General features: G+C 38.0%; 1 pseudogene; it reads left to right on the forward strand.

Annotated features, from left to right (window-relative positions):
* The window catches only part of LOC107154867, a 79,658-nt pseudogene continuing 54,834 nt past the window's right edge, over positions 1 to 24,824 (forward strand).

Genomic DNA, 24,824 nt, shown 5'->3' on the forward strand with positions numbered 1-24,824 from the left:
ATGGATGGTGGCAGTCGCTGTGCAGGCAGAGTGGAGATATTTCATGAGCATTCCTGGGGCACTGTCTGTGATGACAACTGGGACCTGAAAGACGCCCACGTGGTATGCAGACAAATAGGCTGTGGAGTGGCCATCGATGCCATGCACTATGCACAACTTGGGAAGGGATCAGGGCTCATCTGGCTGGACGAGCTAAAGTGCACAGGAGAGGAGGACCAAGTGTGGAAGTGCCCATCTCAAGGCTGGGGGCTGCAGGACTGCACACACAATGAGGATGCAGGTGTCATATGCTCAGGTAGGGTCTGCACATTCTCCAAGGCATAAGAGAATTGAAAGGACCAAAAGTGTTTATCTGATCTTGGGGAAATAAGAGACAAATGAGCCATGAAGACTAAGAGGTCCCCATGAATTCTGGTTGCTCAAAACAGCAGTATATGATGGGCTTTATTTAATTCTTTATTGTAAATCTCAGATAGTGTCCTTTGTCTTCTCTGCAGTCATACTTGACAAGATAAGGTTTCTTTATAGAATCATTCCACTTAAAATCTTCTTCATAATTTTGGTTCTGTGATTTACTATTTGTAGGGTTACCACACATATCCTCTTTTCAAAAGACAGACAAGAATGGAGATTGCTTTTTTTACAGTTGAATTAAGTGTTTATATATGTATAGCCATAGATAGTTTTGCACTGTGTTAGTAAATGTATGGGCACAGGGATGGGATTAAACACACCAGAAGGGAATTTATGGATTACTGCAAACTTGCAATTCTCCTTTCCAGATTCAAACATCAAAATTATCAACTCATTTGCAGGAAGGGCCAGAGAACTGTGAGTGAAATGCTCTGAGTCATAGATATTCCTTCCATTGTTACTACAATAGATTCTCTCTACATTTCTTTTTCAAAGCATTAAACTCATACTTGGGAGATGAATTTAGCTCTGTGCTGTCAGATTAATGTTGGGTGTAATAAAATATTAATGAATATGTATTATAGTAAGATGTTATATAGTTTAGGACAAGAACCAGGACGGTTGTTCAATGATCTCCCCAAAATACACTATATTAATTGTATTCATACACCAAACTGGCTTCATAAGAGAAATAACCTAGGTGAGTGCCTGCTTTTACTATGATAAAAAGAAAAGAAACATTGAAGGAGGAAGGAAGATAAGACTTGCCCATTTCCCAACCTCAAGCAGCCCAGCATGAAGGGAAATGCATTTTGGGGAAATGGAAAGGGAATTAAACCCAGACCTTACACTTGAAACCCAGGACTAGGCCTGCCATAGTGAAACTTGGTGTCTGACAGAGTCCAAAAATACTGTCCCCATGCCAGTAACCTCACACTGAAACTCTGGAACTGGTCTTTAGTTGGGCAGCAAAGAGACTGTCTCCACCACAACTATTCCAACTTCTAGCAGAAGAGGAGAAAGTAGGAGTCTAAGGATCAGGCAGAGTGCTGGCACAAGACTTTGTCTTGGAGTTTAGTCCAGGCCCACCATGATCATACCCAGCACCAAGTAAGAATTAGAGGTCTCAAATGTAGAAGGGGGATAACAGAGCAAGACCTGTGTGCTGGTGGGACAGACTCAAGAAGAGCCTACAGCACCTGTGGCTGGTTTGCAAGAATTTGGAGCCTTGAGTCCACCTTAGCAGTAGGCAGCTCTTAGTATTTAGGGCCTAGGTCCCTCCCAAGTTCTGTGTTGCCTTGGCAGGCTGTGGCTTCAGGGTGTGATGTAGAATTGCAACTTTGGTGGTCACAAGAATTCATACCCCATTTGAATCACATGTATGATATGTCAAGATCATTGTAATGTTTTGAGCAACTAATAAAAAAAATTAAAAAAAGATATTGTGTCCACCTAAAACTAAAAAAATAAATATTTTAAAAAATAAAAAAAGACCACCTACCTCATTTATCTTCAACCCCCAGCAACATAACATGGGGAGAGTTAAGTCTTTGCATGAATGTGAAAATTTAGTTGACTAACTGTGAGTGGGAGCCTCAGCTTCTTACCAATATAAATTATAATACAGCTCTCAAAGATGAAAGATAAAGACTCTCATGCATCAAGAGAAAAAATAACATATATAAATATATAAATATGTCCCAATTAACCTGATGGCAGACTTCTCAACAGTAAACATATAGGTCAGAAGTGAGTGCCATGAGATTTTCATAGAACTGAAGAAAAACCTGCCAGTCAAGAATACTGAATCCAGAAAATATGTCTTTTAGAAATAAGGGAGGTACAAAGACATTATCAGACATCCTGCCCCTGACACAAATTACCATATGATACAGCAATCCCAATGCTGAGCATATGTCCAAAGGAAGTGAAATCTGTATGTTAAAGAGACATCTGTACTCCCATGTTTATGGCAGCACTATACATAGTAGCTAAGGAATGGACATAATCTAAATGCCCATTAGATGATAAATGGACAAATAAATGAAATACAATGGGATACTATTTAGCCACAAAAATGAATTAAATTATTTCATTTGAGATAACATGCATGGGTCAGGAGATCACTAGGTTAAGTGAAATAAGTCAGGTAAAGAAAGACAAGTCTCTTATAATCTCACTGAATGTCAAATATGAAAGAATTGACCTCATAGATGTTGAGAATAGAATTGTGGTTACCATAGACTAGAGAGTGTAGGGAATGGGAAGGCAACAGACTGATCACTGAATAATGGGTTTTACTTAAATAGGAACAAGAAGTTATGTGCACTGTGACACAGTAGGATAACTATAGAAAAAAATAATGAACTACATTTCAAAAAGCTAGAAGAAAGTATATTTGAAGCTTCACCAAAAAGAAATGAAAAGTTTTTAAAGAGACAAAGAAATGCAATGCATACATACATCAGCACATGAATTTACTCAATTAATATGTACACTCTGTCAGTACATTTCAGTTAAAATACATCTGAAATGTGGGAAAACATAAAGTGACAAAATATGGGGAAAATTTTATTGTTTATATATGATGGAAACAATGATATAAGAAAAGTATATTAGCGAAATTTGGTAAGATTGGGACAGGAAGACAAATAGAATTTTCTGAAGAAGACAGCAGAAGCTTACAGGATCTGGGGGATGGCCTTCAAAGGTTGACAAAGAGCACATAGGGATTACCTCTGCAGCACTTAAGACCCTGGTTTAGGAAGGGCAATCAGTGTACATTGTGTGAACTCAGAACACCCCTCCTGCACAAAAGAAGGAAAATGATTTGCAAGAGTGACTCAAAGCTGAGGTATTGAGAAGGTAAGAATAGAGGTGGAAAAGGTCCATTGGATGGTACTTTCATAAGAAACCCAAAAAAGGCCCAGGAGAACAATGTGTCTGTGGAGCAAAAGATCAGACAAGGATATAAATGAATGAAAATTTTAATTTACTCAAGTGAGAATTATTTATATGAATCAGTAGATTTCTGCAGATGTAATTTTTCTTCCTTTTCCACCCAGTGACTCACAAATATCACATGACTTAAAACTGGTTTTCTCCCCACTGGATGTAAAGCTCTACAAAGATGATGACATTTTTTTCTTTAAATATACATACCCAGCACCTAGAAACACATCTGGAAAATGACAAATTCTGAAAACATGCTAGTGTTATGAATAACAAAACATGGAAGCAGACTCTCATATTATCTTTGTACACCTCCCTCCTATATCAGGCCTAGGAGGAAAGTTCAGATTGGGTTTCCTTTGAAGACCTCTCTGCTGCATTTTTATCCTTTCCTGATTGGAGGCATTTCTACCCATACTGAGTAAATTCCATTTTGATGACTTACTTTGAAAAAAAAATCACTGAACATGTTGTTTTCCAGAGAAAGGATCCCATTCTTCAGGACATCAACCTACTCTTACGTTACAATTGTGTATCTGTTGTCAGATGTATCCCCAAAGGTCTAAACGGATATTCAAAATCACTTCCTGATCAACTTCAATACATGTCTAATGGCTTCTTCCAACTCTACTTGTTAGTAACCAAATGATTCTTTGAAACAAAACGAAAAGGCAAAGGAGCATGCTCAAATCTCTTGACAACTTCTGATCCTACTTCTTTTGTGGGTAGGGAGATACTAGTGATTGAACTCAAGGGCACTCAATCACTGAGCCACATCCCCAGCACTTTTTTGTATTTTATTTAGAAAGCAACAGACTGATCATTGAGTTGCTTAGCACCTTGCCATTGCTGAGGCTAATTTGAATTTGAGATCCTCCTGGCTCAGCCTCCAGTGCCACTGGGATTATAGGCATACACCACCTTGCTCAGCTTATCCTACTTCTAAATTCTCTGTTTTCTTTAATGGGAAGGATGATGTAAAGAAGCCAGGTAATCTTAGTCACCATAACCTACTTTATATCTCTGTCTCACACTATTTAGTGGGATCTTTTCTCATATCTAAATGGGAAATTAATATAAATCATCATTTTGATACATTTTGAATTTTTGCAATCTTTAACAAATGTTAACTTAGTTGTAATGATTACTTGTGAACTGAAAGATTCTGAGGATAAAAGAGTGAAAAATTAATCCTACTCTTTTTCTACAGTGAGTTCAAGTTCAGGAGATTGGGCTTATTAAAAAGGAGGTAGACTGACACAGACAGAGAGACAAACACATAGTTAGGTATATTTCAATACGTAGAATAATATGTTCTTATTATATAATATAGATAATATATATATGATATATATATATATATATATATATATATATATATATATATATATACATTATTTCTGGAGTCANAATATATATATGATATATATATATATATATATATATATATATATATATATATATATACATTATTTCTGGAGTCAGCCATTTAGAACTGAACTTATAAATTCCTCCTCCTAAATTTATCTTCAGACACTTACTCATGGAGTCTCTATTCTGAAACCATTGAATCCATACTCCATATCCCATTCATTCCTGGGGAAGGAAAAGATTTCACAGCTTTCCCAAGACTTGTAGCTTCCAATTCCAACCCATTGTACTGGTTATTTTCTTCCAAAGGATTTGTGCGTTTGGATGGAGGAGGTGGACCCTGCTCTGGGCGAGTGGAAGTGAATTCTGGAGGAGGATGGACTCCAGTACCTTATGGGAATTTCACATTACCCACTGCCCAGGTCATCTGTGCAGAGCTGGGGTGTGGCAAGGCAGCATCTTTTCTCTTGGACCTGTCATTCAAGGAAGCCAGTGAACAGATTTGGGCTGAAGAGTTCCAGTGTAAGGGACAAGAACCAGGGCTCTGGTTCTGCCCCAGAATGCCCTGTCCTGCAGGCAGCTGCCCCCACAGAGGGGCTGTGCAAGTTGTCTGCTCAGGTGAGACTCAAAGTAGGACTTTAAACATCTTGCACACTCTGTTGTGGTAAAAAATGTGATATGTTACTGAAAGCCTGTCTTCTCCTGCCAGAGTACACAGATGTCAGGCTCATGAAAAATGACAGCCCTCAGTGTGAGGGACAAGTGGAGATGAAGACCTCTGGAGGCTGGAGAACACTCTGTGCCTCCCACTGGAATATGGCCAATGCCAATGTTGTTTGCCGTCAGCTGGGCTGTGGAGTCGCCATCTCCACCCCAAAGGGAGCATACTTTGTGGAAGGAGGAGATGAGATCTGGAGAGACCGATTCCACTGCTCAGGGTCTGAGTCCTTCTTGTGGAATTGCCCTGTGACTGCCCTGGGTGTTCCTGCCTGTGCCCATGGAAACACAGCCTCTGTGGTCTGCTCAGGTAAGAGAGGTCAGGGCTGATTGGTACTCAGTTTTCTCCTTGAGTGACATGTCTCTAAGAGAACAGCATAGAGAACAAACTAGAAATATGAGACATTCCTTGGTGTAACGTGATTCTTCTCAGCGATCATCCATTTTCCAGACTCTGTCAAGTGTTATTCAGAGGAATTTTTTTGATTGACAAAGTCTAAAAGTTTATAATTACCTATATAGTTTAAGCACACAGAAAAACAGAGTAAGATAAGGAACACACATTATGTTCTGCAAAGTTATCTCAAATCTTAAATTTTTTGCTACCACATTTGCTTCAAACATTTTTATTATTATTTTTACCTATTCTTACTATACATGATAGTAGAATGTATTTTGAAATATTATACACATCTGGAGTATAAATTCTCATTCCTCTGGTTGTACATGGTGAAGAGTTACACCAGTCATGTAATCATAAATGCACATGGGGTGATAATGTCGGATTCACTCTATTATTCTTTCTACTCTTATACAACTTCCCCTCCTTTCACTCCCCTCTATATAATCCAAAGTACCTCTATTCTTTCTTAGCACCCACACACTTTTTTGTGAATTAGCACCTGCATATCAGAGAAAACATTTGGCCTTTGGTGTTTTGGGGATTGGCTTATTTCACTTAGCATGATAGTCCACCCATTCAATCATTTACGGCCAAATGCCATAATTTCATTCTTCTTTAAGGCTGAGTAATATTCAAATGTGTATATACACCATATTTTCTTTAACCATTCATCTGCTGAAGGACATCTATTTTGGTTCCATAACTTAGCTATTATGAATTTAGCTACTCTAAACTTTGATGTACTGTATAGCTACAGCATACTGATTTTTAGTCCTTCAGGTATATGCCGAGCAGTGGGAAAACTGAGTCAAATGGAGGTTCCATTCCAAGTTTTCTGAGGAATCTCTATATCACTTTGCATAAGCAGTCCCACTCACATTGTATGAGTATACTTTCCCCCACATACTTGCCAACATTTATTGTTAATTGTATTCTTGATAATTGCCATTACAACTGAAGTGAGATGAGTTCTCAGTGTAGTTTTAATTTGCATGTTTCTAAATACTGGAGATGTTGAATTCTTTTTATATATTTGTTGACCAATTGTATTTCTTCTTCTGTGAAGTATATGTTCAATACCTTAGCCCATTTATCTGCTGAGTTATTTGGTGGGGGAGTGTTAAGTTTTTGAGATCATTATATATCCTGGAGATAAATGCAGTTGACAATGATTTTCTCCTAATCTGTAGGCTCTTTCTTCATATTCTTGATTGTTTCCTTTGCTGTGAAGAAGCTTTTTAGTTAGGATTTATCCCATTTGTGGTTTCTTGATTTTATTTCTTGCACTTTATAAGTCTTGTTAAGGAAGTCAGTTTCTAAGCTGACATGGTGGAGATTTGAGCCTACTTTTACTACTATTAGGCACAGGATCTAAGATCTCAAGCCTAAGTCCATGATCCACTTTGAGTTAAGTTTTGTGCAGGGTGAGAGATTTGGGCTCCATTATATTTTGCTACATATGAATTTCCATTTTTTCCAGCCTTAGTATCTTCACTCTGTACCATTTGTCAACCTGTCTTTTTTGGTGCCAACTCTATGCTGCTCTTTGTAACCATAGCTCTGTAGTATAATTTAAGGTCTGGTATTTTGATGGCTCCAGCTTTACTTTTATTGATAAGGATTGCTTTGGCTCTTCTGGGTTTCTTATTTTTCCAAATGAATTTTATGACTGATTTTTCTATTTCAATAAAGAATGCCATTGGAATTTCCATTAAGTCTGTATAGAGCAATTGAGAGTATGGCCATTTCGTCAATGTTAATTCTGCTATCCATGAACATAGAAGATCTTTCCATGTTCTAAGTTGTTTTTCAATTTCTTTCTATAATGTTCTGTAGTTTTCATTGTAGAGGTCTTTCATCTCTTTTGCTATATGGATTCCTAAATATTTTAAATTTTGAGGCCATTATGAATGGGATAGTTTTCCTGATTTCTTTTGGTGAATTCACCCCTGATGTATAGGAATGTGATTGATTTATGGGTGTTAATTTTATATCCTGCTACTTTGCTGAATTCATTTATTAGTTCTAAAAGTTTTCTGGTGGAATTTTTTGGGTCTTTCAATATGGGTCATTTCATCAGCAAATAGGGATTGTTTGAATTCTTCCTTTCCTATTTGTATCTATTCAATTTCTTTCTTCTGTCTTATTGCCCTGGCTAGAATTTTAAGGACAATGTTGAATATAAGTGGTAAAAGAGTGCATTCTTGTCTTGTTCCTGTTCTTTGAGGGAATGTTTTCTGTTTTTCCCCATTTAGTATAATGTTGGCCTTGGATTTAACAGATATAACTTTTACAATGTTGAGGTATGCTCCTACTATCCCTAATTTTTCTAGTGTTTTTAACATGAAACCATGTGTATTTTGTAAAGTGCTTTTTCAGCATCTGTTGAGATGATCATGTAATTCTTGTCATTATGTCTATTGATGTACTGAATTATGTTCATTGATTACTGTATGTTGAATGAAACTTGCATCCTTGGGATGAACCTCACTTGATCATGGTGCAGTATTTTTAATATTTTTATATGAGATTTGCCAGAATTTTGATGAGAATTTTTGTATCCATGTTCATCAGGGATATTGGTCTGAAGTTTTCTTTCCTTGATGTGCTTTTGTCTGGCTTTGGTATCGGGATGATAGTAGCTTCATAGAATGAGTTTGGAAGGATTCCCTTCTTTTCTATTTCATGGAATAATTTGAGGACTATTGGTGTTGACTGTATTCTTGACTGATATTCATTTTCTTTCAAGGACTTGTAAAACCAGGCTGAGAATCCATCTGGTCCTGGGCTTTTCTTGATTTGTGGGCTTTTCATGGTGACTTCTATTTAAATGCTTGAAATTCATCTGTTCATATTATGTATGTCCTCCTGATTCAGTTTGGATAGGTCATATGTATCTAGGAATTTGTCAGTGTCTTCAAGATTTTCTTTTTTTTCTTTTTTTGAGTATAAATTTTCCAAATATTTTCTGATTATCATCTGTATTTCAGTGATATTTCTTTTTTTATCACAAATTTTAGTAATTTTTGTTTTCTCTCTCTTTGTCTTAGTGGCTAAAGGTTTATCAATTATGTTGATTTTTGCAAAGAACCAACTTTTCATTTTGTCAATTTTTTGAGTTATTTATTTTGTTTCCATTTTATTGATTTCAGCTCTAATTTTTATTTTTTTCCTGTTTTCTACTGTATTTGCTGTTGATTTGTTCTTCTTTTTCTAGGGTTTTGAGTTGTAATGTCAGGTTACTTATTTTTTGACTTTATATTCTTTTAGTGAATGAGTTTAATGTAATGAAATTTCCTCTTAGTACTGCCTTCATAGTGACCCAGAGATTTTGATATGTTGTGACATTATTTTCATTTCTACTAAGTATTTTTTTTGTTTCATCCCTGATTTCTTCTGCTATCAATTGGTCATTCAGTAGTGTATTATTTACACTGGTGTTAGAATAGCTTCTATTTTTAAAATTATATCATTGATTTCAAATTTCATTCCATTATGATTGGATAGAATACAAGTCATTATCTATATTTTTTTGTATTTTCTAAAAGTTGTTTTGTGGCATAAGATATGGTCTATTTTAGAGAAGGATTCATGTGCTGCTAAGAAGAAAGTGTCTCCAATCATTTATGGATGAAATACTCTACATATGTCTTTAAACTCTAATTTATTGATTGCATTATTTAGTTCTATGGTTTCTTTCATTTTTGTTTGGAGGATCTATCCAGTGGTGATAGAGGTATATTAAATTCACTCAGTATTATTGTGTTGTGATCTATTTTTTTGAAATTGAGAAGAATTTATTTCATGTGCATAGATGCTGCCTTTTTGAGGCATAAATATTTACAACTTGCTATGTCTTGCATATGTATCATTCCCTTAAACAGTATGAAATGTCCTTCTTTGTGCCTTATGATTAGGTTTAGCTTGAAGTTCACTTTTTCTGATACGAAGACAGAAATCTCTGCTTGTTCACATGATCCATATGAGTGATATAGTTTTTCCCATCTTTTCACTTTTAGTTTTTGATTGTCTTTACCTAAGTAGTGAGTCTCTAGGAGAGGGCATATTGTTGGGTTGTGTTATTTTAATCCAATACCCCAGTCTATGTCTTTTGATTGATGAGTTTTGCCTATTTATGTTCAAAGATATTATTGAGATATGATTTATATTCCCTGTTATATTGTTTTATTTCTGGTTTTTAATTTGATTTTAGTTTATCCCCTTCTCCCTTTGATGATTTTCGCTTTTATTTTTCATTTTTTTGTTCCTGGAATATTTTTCTGAGAACATCCTGTAGTGCAGGCTTTCTAGTTGTGATTTTTTTTTTAAATTTTGTTTATCATGGAAGGTTTTGATTTCATCTTCAAATATGAAGCTTAATTTTGTTGGGTATTATATTCTTGGCTGACATCCTTTTTCTTTGAAGTCTTGATGTATATTATTCCAAGACATCCTAGATTTGGGGTCTGGTTTGAGAAATGAGCTGAGATGCAAATTGATTTCCCTCTAAATGTAATCTGACATTTGTTTCTAGCAGCCTTAAAAATTCTATCCTTATTATGTATATTAGTTATTTGAAAAAGAAAGAGAAAGGAAGAGCAACATAAATGAAAAACATATTTCATTTTTTTTCTCATCATTACCTGACTCATGAATTTGGGAATGCCTCTTGGCTGTTACCTCTTGAGATCTGTCATAAGGTTACACTTGAATGTCATGAGGAACTGAGATCACTTTAAGACTTGACCAAGCTGGGAATCCAGGATAGTTCATTCACATGGCTGGTAGCTTGAAGTTCAACAGAGGGCTGTTGACAGAACCACCTGCAAATGTTCTCTCCCACATGATAGTCTCTATACAATAGATATGCCATAAAGCAAACATCCTAAAGAGAAGGAGGTATGACTTTCTAAGCTAGGTTTCTATGTCAAGCCATTTTGGCTTCACCACATTCTATGGCTTATAGACAACTCACCACAGTCAGCCCAGATTCAAGGGAAGGAGGAATGGACTCCAGAGGTCAATGGATAGAGCATCACAGATTTTGTGAATATGTTTTAAAGCTATATGTGTATTGAATATCTGAAATTGTGTATTTTCTAAGTTGTACTTTTAGCACTATTATTGTGGCCTTAAATATCTAAAACTTATAGATTACATAGGAATGTTAGGTTCTCTCACTATGTCTCTCAAGTCCCTGATTATAGTTTCTATCCTTATATTTCTGTGCTTTACTCTGTGTATTTTTCTGTGTTTTTGTACTTTGCAATTTCTATTCTGTTAATAATCTAATGTTTTTGACTCACCTTTTGGTTCTTATTTATAGCTCTTGACTTTTTAACTTGCATATTTTTAATATATTTTGGTGATCATTTTCTGCCAAGATGAACATCATGCCATTTAATAGACCAATTAAACATGATTATTTAAATTACCTATAAGGAAACACCAATACTAATATGTAAATATCTTTTTCACTTTTTTTCTCATTTTTCCTGTTTGTTTTCTACTAAACTCTATTTCATGTGGTGTTTTGGATCAACATTGTTTTTGAGAAACTATACAAAACCTTCAGAAAGGATTTTATTTTGCCTTTTCCAAGTATTTTATTTCAGATCACATTACACAAAAACAATTGAAGTTTTGAGAAACTTGGCACCATCTCTGTGACAAAAACCCTCTTAGTTCACAAAATATGATACAAGTTTCCTGATTGTCTAACATGATTTCTCTTCTTTGGTCCAGCCTAAATTATATTTGTGTATGGCGACGGCAATCTGGCAAACATGCTGAGATTTTCAGTTTCACCTTCTAACCTTGAATGGGGAAGTGCCTCTAGGGAAAAATAGCTGATCCCACTTTTCTTTTTTTTAATAGTAAATTTCACATTTTTAAGAGAGAGAGAGAGAGAGAGAGAGAGAGAGAGAGAGAGAGAGAGAATTTTTTAATATTTATTTTTTTAGTTTTCTGCGGACACAACATCTTTGTTTGTATGTGGTGTTGAGGATTGAAGCCGGGCCGCACGCATGCCAGGCAAGCACACTACCCCTTGAGCCACATCCCCAGCCACATTCACTTTTCTCTTCATTTGACTCTTAAAGTCTAGCTATTATGGGAGCTGTGCAATGTTCTCAAGAATCACTAACATATTCCCACTTGCCTAAAGTCACTCCTAGTACTTGACATAAAGCCCAAAAGTGTCAGAGTCAGAAGCAGAAATCTCCATTAGGAGAACAGTTCTGAAGACAGAAAATTACTGATTTTGTCCTACAGCTTTCAGATGCCATCACTAGATTATTATGTACCTTAATTCAGTTTCATTCTCTACTCCCATCTGCAGGTAACCAGAGAGAGCTGCTGCCAAAGAGTAATGACTCCTGGTCTGACCCAGCAGGCTCTGCAGCCTCAGAGGGCCACATCACCAACTGCTCAGGTGAGCAAGGATCCAAGCACCAAAGCCTTCCCATTCCCTGTGTGAATGCCCACTGACATGACCCTGTCTCTCCTCAGACAGCAGACATCTCCGCCTGGTGGATGGGGGCAGTCGCTGTGCAGGGAGAGTGGAGATCCTGCAGCAGGGCTCCTGGGGCTCCATCTGTGATGACAGCTGGGATCTGAGAGATGCTCACGTGTTGTGCAGACAGCTGGGCTGTGGAGTGGCCCTGGAGGCCACCATCTCTGCTCACTTTGGAGAGGGATCAGGGCCCATCTGGCTGGATGAGCTGAACTGCACAGGAGAGGAGGCCTATGTGTGGCAGTGCCCTTCCCAGGGCTGGGGGCAGCACAACTGCAGGCATAAGGAAGACGCTGGGGTGATCTGCTCAGGTCTGTGGGACACACAGGGTACAGTTGGTAGAAATGAGGAGCATGTACAGGATGGTATCTGAGCCTTAGGGCAGAGGAGGAGAAATTGGTGGCAGGGTGGAGGGGGAGGAGGCTCATCCCACATTGCCTGTCCCTCTATCAGAAAAGATAAAGGGCTTCCATTTTCTGATGCAGAAGCTGAGCTTCTGCTCCTTCCTTCTTATTTCTGCCTCCTGAAAATCATTCTCTTCAGTGTGCATTTGACTGCAAACCTCATGCTTCAGTTACTGTATGTGCAACATCCTGAGACCCACTGTATTAGTTACCTTTTGCTGCTATAATAAATTACCACAGATTTAGTGACTTAGAACAACATGAGTCCAAGTCTGACCCCAGTTCACCTGAGCTATAAACAAGGTGTCAGTGATCTACATTCAGTGGAGGCACTGGGGAGACTCATTTTCTTGCCTTTCCAGCATCTAAAAATTATCTGTATTTGCCTTCCTTATTCAAGTCAACCACCTTGCATACTTCTGACCATTTTTTCATCTTCACATCTTTGACCAGAGTCAGAAATCATTGTCTGCTTGTAAGAATACAGATCCAAGGATGTTAGATTGGGCTGACATAATTAATCCCAGATAATCAAAAATAATCTCACCATTAAAAATTCTCATCTTGATCTTGTTTGCAAAGCCCCTTTGCTTCAAAAGGTAACCTATTCATAATCTCCAGGATCAGGAACTGACATCTGGGACTTCACAATTCTGCCACCTCATTGTCTACACTCCTTTTCCCAGGGTCTGCCAGATATTTAGTCCAGTAACTTTTCCTCCCTCAACTCAAGAACCCCACTTCAGTGTTCCTGCCTGTTCATTTTCCACTATACCATTGTCATAGAATTACAAAGATACATACAAGTTATCAAACCAGGTAAATGGATAAAAATTTTGTCTTTCTCCCAGTGGGCATTTCATCAGCAAAATTAGCAGTGAGCACTCACTACGTAGGGGTAAAGAAAAGCAGCACTAAACGTTAAATACTCACTGTGTTCTATTTTCCTCCTCTTGGTTTCAGAGTTCCTGGCCCTCAGGTTGGTGAGCGAGGACCAGGAGTGTGCTGGGTGGCTGGAGGTTTTCTACAACAACACCTGGGGCAGTGTCTGCCACAGCCCCATGGAAGCTGTGACCTTGTCCATGATCTGCAGACAGCTTGGCTGTGGGGACAGTGGGACTCTCAACACTTCTATTCTCAGAGAAGGTTCTAGACCTCGTTGGGTGGATGGAATACAGTGTAGAAAAACAGACACCTCTCTCTGGCAGTGTCCTTCTGACCCTTGGAAACAGAGATCTTGCTCTGCAAAGGAGGAAGCTTATATCATGTGTTCAGGTGAATTACTCCCTCTTCCTGTGTCCTCACTCTGTAGGTTGTTAGAAAAACTTTATACTTTCAAGCCAAGAGAATAAGTTCAAATAAGTCTATGAGGTACAAATTTGAATAGAGATTATTTTAGCTTCCATTTACAATCTTGTTTCAATGATAGAATTAAGTAAACCTGTTCTGACAGCCACTTATGTGGAAAATGCCATGGATATTAAATTAAGCATGGACTAAAAACATGTGTAAGCAAATGGCTAGTATATTACACTATAATAATTACTCTCTATTTCCTTAGTAGAGTGAGGAATTTTACCTCAATTATATTAGTCACTTGCTATGTCCTGTCATAGTGTCACGTTGTTTTTTGTTGTTGTTGTTTTTTCCTCACGTAATGAAGGTTAAACCTCTCAGCAAACTCTCATAGGTATTATGGTGATCATTTAATCCAGATGTGGAAACTAATGGTAGGAGTAAGCACTTCATCCACCCCATAATCTCAATAGAGTGAGGGACAACATGGGGTATCCAGTACTATTGGGTTATCTTTGAGCTCATGGTCTTTTACAGACATCAGCCATCTATATCAGTCAGACAAACTCTCAGTTCAGATTGTTGATGTTAAGTATTTGAGTGAATTGCATCTAGCAACTTAATTCGAGGCATGAGGAGGAGAAGCAAGGAGAAAATACTCCCCCTGTCCTCATGGAGTTGATCCTATAGCATGATGACACACACCAACCATAAATGGGAGTGTCATAAAGGAGTGGAAGATGCTGAGGAAATGGGTAATTTGAGGAAAAGAGAAATCACATTTAGGTGGAGATCAATGAAGAAAGTAGATGTCAAATGAAGAAAGTAATAAGAGCATTTGGTCAGTGTAAATACTGAGGTGTGAGAAGTCTGGTGACCTTGAGGTACTGATAAAATCTCATCATGAGCAGAGTAGGAAGAAGCTGGGGAGAGTGATGCCCGATTAACTGGATGGGTAAGAAGACTTCAACTCCTCTCCATGGCCCCAATAATAATTCTGTTGAAAAGCTGTTAATCTTCTCATCTGCCACATTATGGGGAATTGCTGTGAGATGAGGGGCCTGTCTCCCCTTATTTTCTTATTGAATTCATCTCCTTACAGTCCCAGAGGTCTTGGTTGATACTGCCTCCTCTGAGCCTTTATCCATATGCTACTGCAAACCAACCACTTCATCCCTCTCCCAGGAAACATTCTATGGGGCCTGTTGGAAATTGGAGGCTATTGTCTTCCAATTTCTTAAGACCTATAATGTGTGCTTCAGTTTAATGTTCTAATAAAAAAAACTGGCTGTCCTGTGAAAACAATGATATCTTTATGATCTGGAGGCTCTGTGCTTCCCTTTCAAAAGAACATTTCTGGGTCAAAACTTAGAATAAAAATGTTCCTGATTTCCTTTGTCATTTTCAACAATTTATACTATTTTTTATCCATGTCCACATGCTTAAAATTTGTCCCATGAAGTTGTACCAGCTACCACTTCAACTAGTGTCACTCTTCAGCCTGGTTGCTCCCCCTCATCCAGGAATGCTGCTATCTCAGGCTCACTAGGCTCCTCTGTCATCTGTTCCTGGTACTGCCAGGATACTTGCACACAACTGAGATAACATACTGGCCTCCATTCCTGACTTTCTCCCTTGGAAACACTACACTTACATCCCATATCCCTGGATGGCCACACTATTGACCATCACTAACTGTTCAGCTTGAGATCTTGTTTGCATTATTCCTTCTCTGACTGTTGCCTCTTCTCTGTGTGGCACATATTCATTATGCTTCTTTTCCAGATATTTCATCCTCATGCAGATAACAAATGTTTTCCCCTATCAGGTTTTCATTCTTCCATTCTCCTCAGTATAGCGCATGTTCTTCTTATCCTGATTAGACAACATGATGCCCTATTAATATACTCCCCCTTCAGTATACTCAATTCCCTGGTTTCTTCTTTATCTGCCAATGAGAAGAATGGTTGAGTCAACTACCTAACACTTCACTGCCTACACTGGACTAGGCAAGGACTGCTGAATTATGGACAAGTACTGTGTCGTTTTATAATGTGAAATTATCCTGCTAGTCTCTTTGAATTTGTGATCCAATCTCTGATGGATCCTCCACACTGGCCCCATATTGTAGTGTGCTTCTCTTACATGTGCTCTTGCCCTCTCTCTAACATGACATTTTAAAAATTCCCTGATCTCCTCCTCATTGCTATTTAAACCACATCATACATACAAATGATAATCTTCACTCAAACTTTACTGGAAAAATAGAAACTTTCAGGTGTCTATCTTCTTTTTTATTTTCTCCTCATGGTCACTCTAATTTACTGAGTATTAGTCTTAGAGTCTTGCAACTTCTTTTTTCAATGTCTAAATTTTAGACTCTCTATTCTTCCTTAGCTCTTTCCTTCACTAATCTCATTGGGGTCCAGGCCTTAGATGATATTATTCCACTGACAGCTCCCAATATAAACTCCATATCTGATCTCTGACCTTAAATCCAATCTCATATATTTCATTGCTACTGGACCCTCACTTGAATACAAATGGACAACTCAAATTTAGTTTTCAAAGTAGAGCATTTTATTTCACTCCTTCAATCTGCCTTTACCCTTTTCTCCCTTTTCTATTCCCCATCCCAGTTAATGCCACTGTTGTTGCTCAGTTACTTATTCTCAGTCTACATTCACATCTCCATTTCACTCTCCCTCCAGTTCCAATGTAGTAGCAAGTTCTATGCCTGTACCAGAAACCATGTCCTAATTCCTTCTAGTCTTTCCTTCCCACCCTCATCTTAGTTCAGGAAAGAGCACTTGTTGCTTGGACTGTTCCAACAATCTTCAGTGGTCTTTGTCTTCCATAACATATTGTCTATTTAATGCTGGAAATATGCTCATTTGATTACCAAGTTGATTAATATGTTGCTGTGTCACAGGTGAGCTGCCTTTAGAAGTGACACTGGCAAATTTCTCTGTGGCTCCCAAATGCAGAAACAACTGGAAATCATGGTTCAGCACGGTTTTGTAATTACCATAATTTGCAGAAATGCCAGAAAGAGTGAACACATTGTTTTTCTCAGACTTTGAAGGATTTCCCCATGGAAGAGGGAGGAAACTGTGAGACACTTTAGGGGTCAAAGATGTGATTCACGGGTGCAGATTACTACTGGTTGGGTTTGGGTTCACTCTAAGTTTAAGTAACTCTAAAGAACCTCACCATGCAAGGAACCCAAGGGAATGAGTGATGTTGTCCCTCTGGGCAAAGGCACTGGAGGCATAATGGGATGTCCACCCCACCTTCTCTTATGCTGTGTCATATTTTTGGCTCTCTTCACAGGATTGGCAAATATTAGGGGATTGACATTCTTCCTTCTAGTTTATTTTTGGTGTAGAAATAAATAATATGTTTTCTATTACACTGAATTACCAAAACTCTAATTACTCATTGAAATTAAGGAAGACATATCAACATATAAGGTACATTAGTGACATTGCATAACCACTTGTCTATTCATATGCCTCTGATGTAAATAGAATTAATGGACTGGTAGTTACTCTTTTCCCAATTCTCTATTTTCATGGAATTTTATTTAAACTCATATAGTGATAACAGCATTTATCTTATGGTGTAAGATAAGATAAATTTATTTGGTTTTACAATGTTGGGGTGTATCATACTTACTATTGTTACATTGGCTTTCCTAACAATATATTATGAATGATCCACAAGTAATGCTCACTCTTTTGTAAAACAACTGCATAATGTTACATTCTTAAGAGATAAGTATTAGAGCTCGCATAATCATTTTTGCTATTTATATATAATTATTTTTTTAAAATTTTTCCCTTCTAAAATCAATAATGTAATAAATATCCTTGCACATGTAACACTACATACAAGTTGGTTATTACTACAAGATGACTGCCATTGGTTGCAAGACAACAGGATATCTATTTTTTAACAGATATTGTCATATTACCTTGTAGGAGCAATTGTTTTCAAACAGTATTTCATATCTTAATAGAAAAACTGGGATTTTTTTATAACTTAACTATTAAATTAAAGTCAAAGAACACACAGAAGCTCAAAAATCAAACAAAGCCCATAAACCTATGCTAGGATCTGCCTAAAATCCAGGAAGGATAAGAAAATAAATGATGGTAAACATTTCAAAAGCAATTGTTTACTCTTTTACTTTTTCTCCCGTTCCTCATCTTATTTTTTCCTTTTCTCTGTAGAGTCTGAAGTGATAATAAATAATATGATTAGGTACCAATGATGTTTTTTCTTACAGTAAATTCCACATATTGAGAAATAGACACCCAATCCTGAAGTTATCAATCACCCAAGACAGGTCCTGCCATCATCTAGAGATGTTCTCAGTATAGTGTAGGAGGTTGACAGAATAATGGAGATAATGTATATGCATAAAGGTGTTTTAGGACAAGTGGCATGTGTGTTTTGTCCATGTTAATTTGCATTTATATGTATTCTTTTGTTTTGTTTTGCTTGATTCTATGTTACCTCTCTGTCCTTTCATGTATTAATTTTCCTCAGTGTATTATTTTTTCCATGAAAATGTTTCTATCTTTCCAGCTAACTATTGTTTACTTATTAACTTTTCTCTGATATCTGCTTGCATAATTTATGTAAAGAATATTTTAATTTATTTAAAATGATAGTTTCAATTAATTTAAATGACTATTTCAATGTTTGTAAATTTTCATTAACAATATGAGAGATATTGAGTACAACTTATTTTGGGGATTACTCAGTACTTATGTTTTAAATGCCTAATATTTATTACCAAAAACCATTGACATTAATTTACATTTCTCTTATTGCCTTTGGGATTTGAAAGAGTTCAAAAACTATTTTTCAGCAGATCTTACTCATCTATTTATTTAATCATTAAATATTTATCAAACCACTGTTCATAGCATTCATAGAAAGTTAACCATACACACTTCTAAGGCAACATGCCAGGCACTGTCCTATTAGCAGGAAGAGAGGGGATGAGGCAAGGCTCCTTTCTAGAGGAGTTTTCTTTCAGGGTATTGTGTCTGAGTGTGTTTTCCTGTACATACATGAGCATGTACATTATCATGTTTTTATTTTTTTTCACATAGTAAGAATTTAAAACAGGTAAATTGATAAAAATAATTTCAACTGCTGATAGGAATATGCTATAGAGAATGAATGTCTCAGTAACCCAGTCTAATAGACTACTTCTGAAGCACCTTATCTCCACCTGTTACCTGAACTGAGCCTAGGACCTTAGAGAGCCTTGTCTGGGGGCAGGATCTCCCCAGCTGTCACTTACTAGTGCTTCCCCCACTGTCTGCTCCTGCAGGAAACAGACCCAAGAGCTGTCCAGCCACTGCGCCCTGCACAGGTACCTCATCCCCTCCCACCTTCCCCATGGCTTCCAGGGGCTCCTTCCCTCCCACCAGGGAGTAAGAGGAGGTGCTGCTGCCTTTTCAGACAAAGAGAAGCTCCGACTCAGGGGAGGAGACAGCGAGTGCTCAGGGCGAGTGGAGGTTTGGCATGAAGGCGCCTGGGGCACTGTGTGTGATGACTCCTGGAGCCTGGCAGAGGCTGAGGTGGTGTGTCAGCAGCTGGGCTGTGGCTCTGCCCTGGAAGCCCCAGGGAAGGCTGCATTTGGCCCCGGAAATGGAAGCATCTGGCTGGATGAGGTGCAGTGCAGGGGCAGGGAGCCCTCCCTGTGGGCCTGTGCTGCAGCACCCTGGGGACAGAGTGACTGCAAGCATGAGGAGGACGCTGGTGTGAGGTGCTCTGGTGAGTAGCAGGACCAGGTGGGGTGCCTAGGGTTGAAGGAGTGTGTTTGCATCCAAAGGGCTTCCCAGGTTGCCCTTCTGCCCTGAGCCCTGGCACTGGAAGGCTGTGCCCAATCTCCTGGCATCTGGGATAGAACTATGTGCCAATGGTTGGGGTGGGACCCAGAGACATTCCCAGATCAAATCAGTGTAGTGATTCTATTTTCCTTCTCTTCTCACAGGTGAAAGGACAACAACTCGCCCCACCAGGAGAAGTAAGTGTTGTTTTTTTTTTTTTTTTTTTGGGGGGGGGGTTGTTTGTTTGTTTTTTGCTCTGAACCCGGTAATGGAGGAGATAGGCAGATTTTCAGAGCTCTGCACTATGGAGTCTACACAGCAGCTCTGGTCATATTACAGTAGGCCTGATGATCAGGTGTTTGAAGAAGCCATCATTTGTGTTCAATTATAGTAGTCAGGGAGCTCCACTGCCTCACCCACATTAAATTTATGGAAATCCCTTAAAACCAGACTCAGAAGATAGTTGACACATCCCAGAGCAGGATCTAGGGTGGTAATACCTGAGATTCATGATATATAATGTCTCATTACACATCACTAGGACTCAAGTGATGACCAGGATAATTGGGTTCTCATGAGCTTATGGTCCTCTCTAAAGACTCATGGCTCTTTTTCTTCTTCAGGCACCAGTTCAGCCTCTGTCCCTGGCATCTTCTCCTTACCTGGGATCCTCTGCATGATCCTGGGAGCCCTTCTCTTTCTTGTTCTCATCATCCTAGGAACTCAATTGCTCAGATGGAGAGCACAGCGCCAAGGTGGGACTTGGGAATTCTGTGACCTGAAAATATGCACGAGAATATTGGGCCAATTTTTTTAAGTACACATTTTAGTCTTGTTCTCCTTATATGAAAAACTACCTTCTCTACCATGGATTGGAGACTTAAAAGGCATGAATTTGTCCTGGGTTAAAAAAGGGAGCCCTCAAATAGGATGATTTTCCATGTGGGCAGTGCTAGTGGAGACTGGGTTTAAGACCCCGGGGTGGATAGAAATCTAGTTCTATCCCATGGTCTGTTGGTAATGGAAAGACTTCCAGGATCAATGTCTGAACTCATTCTGCTTTCCATAGCCTTATCCACATTTGAAGATGCTGTTGATGAGGTCCTGTACCAGGAGATAGATTACCCCATAAATCCAGAGAAGGAGAGCCTGCTGAACAGCCCAGGTGTGTTCCATAGCCTCCTTTCTATGCATGAGTTTGCTATCAGTGTGGGAATATTTGATAAGCAAAGATCACATGACTAACCCAACCTCACATGGCATATCTGGTAGCTTTCTATTACTGAAATAAAATGCCTGAGATGATCAAATTATAGAGAAGAAAGTTTGATTTGGCTTCCATTTTCAGATATTTTACTGCTTTTGGCCTGTGCAAGGCAGCCTATCATGCTGGGAGTATGTGGTGGAGCAAAGATGCTCACCTCACAGTGACCAGAATATTAAGAGAAAGAAGAAGAGATTAGCATCCTACAATCCTTTTCAAGAGGATGCACCCAACAACTTCATTCATCCCACTAGTTCTCACACCTTAAAGTTTCTACCTTTTCAAATGCCACCAACCTGAGGACCAACCATTTAGAACAAGAACTTTTAGGAATATTCCTGGACCACTATAACAATTATCAGCATCCTTCTAAGGCAGGAGCTCTAAGTCCTCTCTCTACAAGTATGAAGCTTCAAATTTTTTTCTGAACCATGACATTGGACCTCCCACTGTGTTTGTCTATGATGTTTTCTCCCTACTAGGAACCATATCTGATGATGGCTCAGCAACTATGCTACCCTGTTACACAGGGGACAATGAGGAGAATGGAGACCCTGAAGCTGCCCCAGGTAGTAGACACAAGTCTTCCCCTGGATGGTGGGGGTGAGGAGGAGGTTATCATCTGAGAAGACCTTTCTATGATTAGGATGGGAAGCATCTCTTCCTTCAGGTTAACAACTACTTTTTCTCTCCACCCACTCTGTCATACAAAAAGGGAAAGATGAGATTCTAATCTGTTGGTTTCCATAGATACTTCCATATGGTCACAGACATACCTCAAATATATCATTATAAAATCCAAGGCCATAACTTTAAAAAGAACATTTGAACTTGATCATCTCACAAATTCTATGGTGAAAGAGAACATATGGATTTGACCTGAAATACAGGGATGTATGGACTATTTTGTGGTTTATGGAATACTAAGACAAAAAAATGACCTTCATAATCACTAGAACACAAGGAGTGTGTGTGATGCCTGTACTTATCAATCATTGGAAGAGCTTCTCTAAAAATGACCTGAGAAAGGAGCACATCATGGACCTTCCCCAACTGGTAAAATGGAGAGTTCCTAGGATGAGGCATGTGCATGAGTGCTCTTTAAAATTAAATCTCAAGGACAGCAAAGCACTAGAGGAGGTTGAAACCCATGCCTCCTGGGATTCAAATTTGTAGAATAGCCTATCTGTGGGAGAGAGAAAATCAGATTCTCTTCTGTGTCTCCATTGCCTCAGAGGCCATATGAACAGCCTGGGTTCTCCTTGGGCTTGATGAAATCACCCTCAATCTCTGATATGTACATATTTTCCAACCCTTTATTATATGCCTGAAAAGAGTACATTAAACTTACAACATAAGTTTTATTGATGTTTTTTTGGCATGACATGTTAATAAAATATTCTTGAATTTCATACATTGAAATATTTAGATGATTTACATAATCTAAGAATATGGACATCAAATGTATGCCTTTTGGACAGCCTTGGAATATGGTGCCTATATTTCTCAGCTATGAGAATCTCATAGAATCTCTTCATTAGAACAGACTGAAGACATCACCAAGACTAACAAATATCTTGCTCTTCCTCCTTATTCCCTGTTTTCAGAACCTGGAGGACAACATGCCGTTGCCACAACCAGTGGTTATGATGATGTTGAAGAGTTACCTGTTCCTGAAATTCCTTCTTCCTTTGGAATGAGGGAGAAGAATTTTTTCTCAGAAGAGGGTGGTGGTACCAGGTGTTCTCAGATAGGTAAGTGGATAACTATGTCTCCAGTGGTCTTGCATTATTATCATGGTAAAGATGGATTCGGACATATCAATGATCAGTTTTCCTTTACTACAAGATTCTAAGTAGCCTTGTAAACCAAGATGATGTCATCTATTCCCTTTTTATGTTTATTGAAGCTATTTTATTTCTTCTGAAAGGAGGTAAGTGTTGTGTCCTCTGTCTGCACACACTGCTCTTGGGATCGATACATGTCTGTATGAGCTACAGAGACTTTGTGGCTTTGTTACACTCTTCACAAAGCAAATGAAGACCTCTGTTTGAACATCAAGTATTCTTGTCTTTAAACATGTAAGAAGTAATTTGGAGAGCATTTTAGTGTTGATATTAGTGCAATATAATTATTCATAATAGTGGCATTAATTTTGATATATTCATAAATACATATAGCATAATTTGCTCCATTTAAATGTCTAATGCTTCCTCTTTCCCTTTTCCTTCCCCTTGATTACCTTCTCTTAATCAACAGGTCTGCCTTCTATGTATTTATTGTTTTTGTAGTAAGAACATTACATTCATACATAAAATTCATCATGATATATTCAAGCACACAGAGAACATAATATGGAGAATTTCATTTCAGAGATCCTCTCCATTTCTCCCTGTCATGCCTCCCCTCAACCCCCTTCTAATCCACTGTTATTTCTTCTATTTTCATAATATCTCCTCTTTTTATTTCTTACTTTTATGTAGCTTCTGCATATGAGAGATAAGTTTCAACTCTTACCATCCTGATTCTGGTTATTTCACTTAGTATGATTTTCTCCAGTTTCACCTATTTACCAGCAAATGATATAATTTAATTTTTCTTTATGACTGAATAGAAGTCTATTATGTGCATTTGTGGGTATTGTGTGTGTGTGTGTGTGTGTAATTTTTTATTCATTCATTCATTAAGAGACACCTAGGCTGGTTCCATAACTAGGTCACTATAAACTCAGCTATTATAAACACTGATATGCCTGTATCAAGGTCTTATGCTGATTTCAACTCTTTTGATACATATCACCAAGTAGAATAGCAGGGTCATATGGTAGCTGCATTCCTACTCTTTTAAACAATCTTCATACTGCTTTCCAAAGTTGTCATACTAATTTGCCATCTCACCATGAATATGTGTGTATTTCTTTATCCCCATACCCTCATCAACATTTGTTTATTGAATTCTTAAATTTTTATCAGTGCATTATATTTCTCCGTAATAGAAGTGTTCATTTTGAACTATTTATACACCACAAAATAAAGTTTTCTCCATTTTAATTCCCCGTATTCCACTTTTTTCCTTTCCCTTCTTCTGCTCCCCTTCCTCTACTTATCTCCTTTCTGTTAATTTATAGTTTTTAATAAATTAGTTTTATATATCTACAATTATATATACATACACACAAATATACTTTAACATGGTATATTTATCTTTAACATAATTTGGTCGATTTCATTCTACAGTTCCTCCTTTTTCTCATCCTTTCTCCCTTCACATCAACCCCCTTACTCTCTTCCGCTGATCTCTCTTTTTCTCTCATGAGTCATTGTTAATCTTGAATTCTACCCCTTTCTTCCCCTTCATGCCTTATTTTGCTCCAACTTCTGTATATAATAGAGGAAATTCAATTTTTGACTTTCTGAGTTTGGTATATTTCACTTAGTATCATGTTCTCCAGTTCCAGCCATTTATATGCGAATACCATAATTTAATTCTCCTTTATGGCTGAGTAAAATTATCCCACATTCTCTATAAGCATTCGTCAGCTGACAGGCACCCAGGCTGTTTCCATAACTTAGCTATTGTAAATTGTGCTTCCCTCAACACTGATATGCCAATATCACTCCAGTATGCTTAGTTTAGT

The sequence above is a fragment of the Marmota marmota genome, unplaced genomic scaffold, assembly GCF_001458135.2.
Source record: "Marmota marmota marmota unplaced genomic scaffold, marMar, whole genome shotgun sequence".
Taxonomy (NCBI): Eukaryota; Metazoa; Chordata; class Mammalia; order Rodentia; family Sciuridae; genus Marmota; species Marmota marmota.